The sequence below is a fragment of the Crocuta crocuta genome, unplaced genomic scaffold, assembly GCF_008692635.1.
Source record: "Crocuta crocuta isolate KB4526 unplaced genomic scaffold, BGI_CrCroc_1.0 scaffold186, whole genome shotgun sequence".
Classification (NCBI taxonomy): Eukaryota; Metazoa; Chordata; class Mammalia; order Carnivora; family Hyaenidae; genus Crocuta; species Crocuta crocuta.
In genome coordinates, this window is record NW_027551569.1 from 6,129,894 (window position 1) to 6,137,903 (window position 8,010).

The window sequence follows — 8,010 nt, forward strand, 5'->3', positions numbered from 1 at the left end:
CAGCAGCCAAGAGGTGACAGCACAAATTTACAGAGACTCCTGATAAGAAACATAAAGCCTAACTTCCAGTCCTTCTTAAAAACCCACACAGGGATTGTTTTCCCCTCTCAAAACACCAGAGAGATCTTTCTTTTGGTTGACAAGTCAAATCTTTTTATTGATTGACAACATACCCCTGACATCCTAACTATCAATACCTACTGAAAAAAATTATAGTTGGGGTTCTCATTACAGGCTGACTCTTCTGAGGCTATAGACTAATGAACAGTAGTTCCTATACTTCCGTCTCTATGGTGGAAGAAAAACAATGCTGATTTTTTTCACTGAATTTTCATTTCACTGAATCTGTTAACCTAGAACTGAGAGACTGGCTGAGGGAAAAATTCTACACCCTACAACCCCAAAAACTTGCAATCGGCAGGAGACGAAAGCCCAAAGTTGTTACCACATTCACAAATGTGAATGCTTAAGTTAATTGTGTAGATAACTCATAATTTACAAAGCCTCTGTAGCATGAAGTCACATGCCACTGTGGAAAAATATACACACAGGACATGGGGACACAAACACCAGCTATAAACACACACACACCAACAATTAAAACATCTCATACCTGTCTTAGAGGTCAAACTCCAGTGACCCGACAGATAACATGACTTGGGTGTTTCCGAAGTCAGAAATGCCTTGATTCAGTAGTGACTAACTGTGACACAACTCCCAAAAGCCCTTCTGTCACGCATAATGCCAAGGCAAAGATTGGAAAAATAGCCTGAGAACTCAGGCAGGCCTCAAATTCCAAGAGTGAAGGAAGATGAGGAAATCTTTTGTCTTAAGGTCCCTCTTTTCCATTATTGTCCTCGAGAGGAACTGCAGGTAGAGTAAGGTGCTTTCAGGCCACGCTATAGCACCATTCACCGCCTGCCAATCTGCTGACCCCCTTGACTGGGTTTCCAGCCTGTCAGTTACCACCCCTTGGGATGATGGTTCTCAGCTCTGGAACAGTCGTAAAAGTCATCATCAATAGGCTCAGTGTCAGGGTCTTCCAAGTATGCCAATATATAATCAATAAATCAAACAGATCTTTAAAGCACCTACTGTGTGAAAAAGTTCTCCACTAGATATTTTACCAAGGTACCAAGGTATGTGGCAGGGTTCGCACCTTCAAAGAGCTTTAAGATCTAGCCAGGGCAGGGAGCTGAAAACAAAGATACGAAAGATAACACAAATGGTGATATTTGTGGGTTGAGATGATACAGTAGTATTGTTTGAAAGTTCCTTTGTCATCCTCCAGGACAACCTGATTATTAGAGGGCCAAGTGGAGGCTAAGTGAGGTTAAGTTCTAGAAGGTAAGTGACCCATTCAGGGCCACAGGACTTGTAGCAGAGTTGGGATGGAAACATCTCCTGGCCTCTCAGGCCAGGGCCTCTTCCACTGGGCCTAGTAGGGCCCTCCAGGGTGAAGAGCCTTGAGAAAGGGCCACGTGAGCAGGCTTCCCCAGAAGAGGAGATATTCGATGTCCTTGGAGCCTCATCTGATCCTTGGTCACAATGATTTGCTGGAGTTGAATCTAGCTTCTTAAGGGCTTATCTCCAAGACTTTAAGGGTAAAAGCCAGCCCCAAAGGGACAAATACAACTGCCATCACTCAGAAACAGGGCCCCCTGCAGGTCATATCTGGCCTCCTACGCACTTTAGCGTTGGAGACTTTAGTCAAACAGGACGCTGGAAGGTCCCTTTTGCAAGAATGAGGGACGATATGAGCTATCATCCAAGGCTCTGTGATTCTTTCATTCCCAAAAGGACCCTTATAGGATAACCTAAGCCTCAGGACTCTCCTGGCTTGAGAAATAAGTTCCCCCAGTCGGTTCCACACTGCACACCTGATCCCTCAGAGACTGGACTCCATTCTCTGTCTGTACACTAGGCCTGAGCAAGTGCTGTTCTGCCCCCAACTCCAGCACAGACACCTTCTCCAGCCAGCAGGACACAGAACCAGCTGTAGGGGCCCATGGTGACCCAGCCAGATAGCAACACTGCTTCAGCACCCTTTCTCCAGGAGGAAACTGGCTTTGGACATACTTTCATGGTCATTGTGGAAAGCAAAAACATAGGGATTGGATTGTCAGCTGCTGCCTCTTTTATTTTTTCAAGACATATTTATTCCTGCCTCTTGAGAGCTGGGTTCAGCGAGAGGGTACAGCTCTACTCAGCTCCTGCTTCTCAAGTCGGTCTCTGGTAGATACTCAGTCATGTTGGCTAGTTAGACGGATGGATGAATGGACAGATGGTAGAAAAATCTTATCTATACAAATCAATATCACACCAGTCTGCCCATTAGGATCCATGTTCTTTCTACAAACCACATTGGACTCAGAGTGGTAAGGAAATAAATGTGTACAGGGGAGAGTAGGGGGGAGGTAGGATGGCTGGCCATTTCTTGGCATCTACTATGTGCTGGGTATCTAATAGAACCTATCCTTTTCATGTAACCCAAGAAACTTCACAACAAAGACAACAATGAGAAACAATGATGGTCCACACCCTGCCTAGGGTCACACAGGCAGCCAGCGGAAGAGCTGGCCTCCTAAATCAGTTCTGACTCCCATCTTCATGGTAGGAGATGGGCTCACCTCCCATCATCTCCTGTGACACGTTGGTATGGTACCAGTCAACACGGAAGTCTGTATTTTCACCCATTCAAGTTCTGTCATGAATTTTGTAGGACAACTCAAGGGTAAAACTCAGAGACCTGCAGCCCAAGTCAGTATGAGGTTAAATCAAAGAGAGGGGAGGGCGCTACTCAGTGGGGTGGGCATCTCTCCTGCACTCGCAAAAACCGTATGCAGGCCATGAACATAAATGATGAAAAGTCATCGCTAACTGGTTTGACTTGGCTTATGTCCTTGCATTTGTCTTTGTTTTGTCATCTCCAGCAAAATATTGTCAAGGGCAAAATACACAATATACAGTCAACCCAGTCCCCATCTTAGCTCTCCAAGAGCTTCCTCTTTAAAAATTGCTTTTAAAGCGGGGCTCGAAAAATAAATACAATACAGTACAAAAGAAGTGGAGTTAGGTTCTCTTCATTTCTATAGAAGCTATAGCAACATTTCCCAATGTCACCTGAAAGGTCTCCAGCCCAACCCCATTGTGGTTCTTCGGGTCTGGCGTTCATCCTGAGTCCCTGAAATTCTCACATGTAGGCAATCCTTAATCACCCATCAAGGGAGCTTGGGTGTGGGTCTCCTAATGGCTTCCATGGGGCTCTGCTCCCAGAAGTTTTCCACTCTGCAGCCAGTGTTATTTGCAAAAACTGATTGGATCATGTCCTTCCTCTGCTTAAAGCCCCACAGTGACTTTCCCTTGCTTTTAAATTAGGTAAAAACCTAAACACACCCACAAAGTTCTGGCCCTGGTCTACTATTTGCTCCCTGGGACCCTACCACACTGGCTTCCTTTCTGTCTTTCAAATGTCCAAAGTGCCTTCATGCCCAAGGACCACAGGGATTTTGCACCAGCTCCTCTGGCCAGACCAGAATACCCTCCCGCTCCATTTCCCTGGGTAAATGCAGACATCTTTCTGGCCACACTTGTTCAGGGAAGCTTTCTCTGGTGTCTCATCCGAGGTCAGGCCCCACACAGGTAGTTTTCTATTTGTATGATTATTCAATTAACATCCATCTCCCCAATCAGATTACTAGGCTCACATTTATCTCTAGAGCCAAGCACTTAACACCAATCAGCAAAGTATGGAGCCTCTCACAGATCATCTCAATCCTCAACATAACCCCAGAAAGAAGGGTGTGTAACATTGTCCCAATTTTATGCATGATGAAACTGAGGCACAGAAAAGTTAAGCAATTTGCCCAAAGTCACACAGCTACAGGTGGCAGAGCCTGAACCTAAACACACCGTAGTTCTGAATCCAGAGCCTGGGAGTCTAATCACTATGGTCCCCTTCACCCCAAAGAAGGTGTTTAACAAAAACGTGATGAATAAAAGGATGAAAAGGCAGGCTGGGATGCTCAATGTTCATTTTTCTATTTTATTTCTGCCCTTTCTGCAAACCCGAGGGTGAGATCTAAACACCGCTGCAGTCTCAGTGGCGTGAGAACTTCCAGAGCAAATGTCACAGTCAAAAGCACGTCTGTGCAGCCTGAGGGGCCTGGGGAACAGGAAAAGGCCATACTCTGTGTAATGCTTTACTTGTCATTCTTGCTTATTATGCATTTGGCGGAGCATAAATAAACCCAGAAAACCACCAGGCTACATAGAAGTGGGTAAGATTTCCACACTTAATCCCCTGCCACAATACGACACATGTTATATCGCCTCTGAGATTCACAGAACCACTGTCCCCATCACCAGCCGCAATGGGGCATTCAACAAAACCCTGAGTCACCATTGAGTCAGAACCAGGGGACAAAGCTGCCCTCCCAAACGCTGTGTGGTCATGAATATGCCCAGACCTTTAAAGGAGAACCTTTGGGCCCCACAAAAGGCAGGGAGTTCTGTGTCAACACCATGGTGAGGTCTTTGGTCCAGATGGAATAGAGACAGACCCCATCTGAGCCCTGTGCCAGGGTCCCAGGCACCTCATTCCCCTGACCCAGGCCACCGACGAGGTGGATGCTGCCCTTCTTGGCAGGAGGCAAACTGCCTCAACAAACAGGTTCTCACTCACCCAACCTCCTCCTCTGCCCAGTCCTCCCTGGAGCATACCTGCCTTCAGACAAGGATGGACCCACTCTCAGTGCCAGGGCTGGGCCATTCCTGGGCCATTGCCTCATTTCCTCTGGGCACAGTCACCAAGTCAGGCCTGGGCTTGTCTCTGGGAGCCGGCTCCCTGGTGCCAAGGGTAAAAAATGTCCCCTAACTGGGTGGCCAGCTTTCCCTGCCACAGAGCCCCTGAGTCTCCTTATGATCTCATGGGGGCTCACCTTGCCCCTCGAGAAATTCACACCAATGTTGTGTACATTTAAAAATGAGGGGCACCTGGGTGGCTCAGATAGTTAAGTGTCTGACTCTTGATTTCAGCTCAGGTCATGATCTCAAGGTTCATGAGATCGAGCCCCACACTGTCAGCACGAAGCCTGCTTGGGATTCTCTCTCTCCCCCTCCCTCTCTCCGTCTCCTCCTCACATACTCTCTCAATAAATAAATAAATAAACATTGAAAACAATAAAATAAAAATGAACCCCTCACCCTTCCTCCTTTCTGCCTCAACAACCCTGGGAAATATCATCATTCTAACCCAGTGGTTAAGGGCTGAGGCTCTGGGGTCAGAAAGACCTGAGTTCAAATCCCAGCTCTACCAGATGTCTGACCATGAGAAGTGGATTTACCTCCTTGTTCCTGTTTCCTAATCCACAAAAAGAAGATACCATCCAGTTATACTATCTAGCTCTCGGGGTCATTCTGGGAACAAGATGAGCTCCTTTGAACAGACTGTGCAGCAGAAAGCTTCACACTTAGGGAGGGGTGCTGTGGGCCCAGCCCTCCCCCTGAACCCTCTCACAGCAATGGCGGACGTGAGAGGCGACCGGGCCTAGGAGGCATGGTCCATTTAGAGCAGCCAGACAAACCATCCTCCCTGGTTCTCGTCTTCCCTCCCCAGCTCCTTCCTCCTCGCTGCTCTTTTTCAGTTCTCTCAGTTGCCCTTGACCTCACGCTCTCACACCCACTCTGTCTCCAATCCTCCCAGGCCATCCTTGGAGCCCACTTTGGGCAACTGCGAGCTCTCTTCCATTGCCTTGTGCTATGTACTCAGGCGTTCATTCTTTGGCGCTGCACTGGCCATGAAGTCCCTCATTGGGGACCTCCAAGGAGTCAGCCCTCTCAGAGGGAGGAAGGAACTCCAAACCCCTCTGCCTGCTGTTCTGGGCTTTCTTCACCGAGTTCCAACTACCTTTCTAGTCCTATCTCTGCCTACTTCCCGCTGTGTCCCTGGTACTCCAGCCAGATCGGATGAGTCATGATTCCAATCTCTTCATGGTCTAGTTTCTACCTTTATGCAAGTGGCTTCCTTGCTTGGAAAGGGCTCCCTCTTTTCATCTTTCAGAACCCATCTCAACGCCAGCTCCTTCACTGGGTTCTCCTTGATTATCCTAGTGAAGAGAGGTCTCTTTGCCCTAAACTCCTCTAATCCTTTGGTGTTCTGACATTTTCCTGACACTAGTCTGGTGCCTGGTAAACTGAACAGGGGCTTACTCAATAAATGGGTGTTGAATGAATGGGCTTGAGCTAACTGACCTGTCAGAAACACATCACTCCTCTTCCAGATTAGCTATGAGCCCAGACCTAGGGAAAGATGTTGCCGGAACTTTAAATCAAGACAAAGTTCTCAGGGGAAGTTTGGTGCCTAAAAGAAGCATGATTGGGGCACCTGGGTGGTTCAGCCGGTTAAGCATTTGACTTTGGCTCAGGTCACGATCTCACGGCTCATGAGTGTGAACCCCTCGCAGGGCTCTGTGCTGTCAGAGCCTGAAGTGTGCTTCTGATTCTGTCTCCCTCTCTGTCCCTCCCCTACTTGTGCTGTCTTTCTCTCTCTCTCAAAAAATGAATAAACATTAAAAATTAAAAAAAAAAGAAACATGATTGAGGGTCCTTTTACAATGAGAGCCACATGAAAGATAAATTGGGGTTCAGTCTAGATTTCCGCACACTCAAAGCCCATCAACCCACGTGAGCAATCTTAAAGCACACCGCACGATGCCGCCCCCACAAGAGTATTTTTATATGAGTGACTAGATACGTGTGTGCACCTACACACCCCTGTGTACACTAGCAATGGTCTTCGTACAACCTAAAAATTAACCTGAAGCTAAGGGCCATGGAGTACCACAGCTGAGGAAAAGTTCAACTACACACACAAATGTCAAAAAAAGTGTTACTAAACAAAGAGTCATTTAAGTCCATGCAAAATGTATGGGCACTAAAATGTGCTAAAAATGCAGCATGCCTAATTTCCATCCCATACACAAACCTGCCCACATGCTTCTGCGGCTGCAAGGCTCGACACCAGTGTCCTGGGCCTGGCCACCATTAGGGAGGCCACCATGAATGGTTTGTCTTCCAGGACCACGTACAAGTGGGGAATTAAGTGCAACACTCACAGTGACTTCAACATTTATTGCCTGTCCCCAGCAAGTACCGGTGTGGGCACTTAAATACCCCAAAAATGGTGCTATGGAAGCATAAACGTTTATAAGTCCAATACGGCACTTAGACATGTTTACACCTACATCTGGGTAAAATGATGCAAATTAGGGCTCCAGGGTCCCAAAATGCAAGTGTGCAGGAAGGGCACCTTCAGACCTGTGGGGGAGGTGCAGTGGGGCATCCTGGCACTGAGTCTGTGGATGTCTCCAGAAAGAAGCACGGAGAATGGGGTGGATGCCGGGACACGGAAACACTGAAGCTGAACAACACTTTAATTATGAAAGTGAGCGCCCAGCCACCTAGGAATGCCAGGCAGCTCCCAGGAAATGCCATGGGAAGCAATAACATGCATGCAAAGCCCACTCATATGACTATATTTTTGAAATCCCCAAATCCGAGCCCTTGGCTTCTTTTGAAAAGGCCAACTCAGATTAAAGAGGTGGCAGACCTTTATCAGGAACAAAAACAATCCCATGGATTTGGGAGGAAATAACTCACAAAGGGGCCTTATGGATTTAAAAGGCTAAGCTGAGGTCTCTAAGAAGTTAGGAAGCAGGGTCACAGTGGCCAGTCATCACAGCTCATCAAGTCAAGAGGAGCCCGGCACTGTCAGTGTGAAGCCTGCTTGGAATTCTCTCTCTCTCTCTCTCTCTCTCTCTCTCNNTTTCAGAGTGCTTGGGTGGCCCAATCAGTTAAGCATCAGACTTTAGCTAAGGTCATCATCTCATGGTTTGTGAGTTCGAGCCGCACATTGGGTGAGCGTGCACAAGCCCTGCTTCAGGTGAGGGCCATTTCTTTCTCTCTCTCTCCCCTCTCGGCCTGATGTGGGACTTTCTCTCCCTCCCCCCC

The 8,010-nt window shown here is 47.6% G+C and overlaps 1 protein-coding gene across 6 annotated transcripts in view; it reads right to left on the reverse strand.

Annotated features, from left to right (window-relative positions):
- The window catches only part of FLVCR2 (FLVCR choline and putative heme transporter 2), a 70,509-nt gene that overhangs the window by 41,684 nt on the left and 20,815 nt on the right, over positions 1–8,010 (reverse strand). The gene's annotated exons all lie outside the window — the stretch shown is intronic.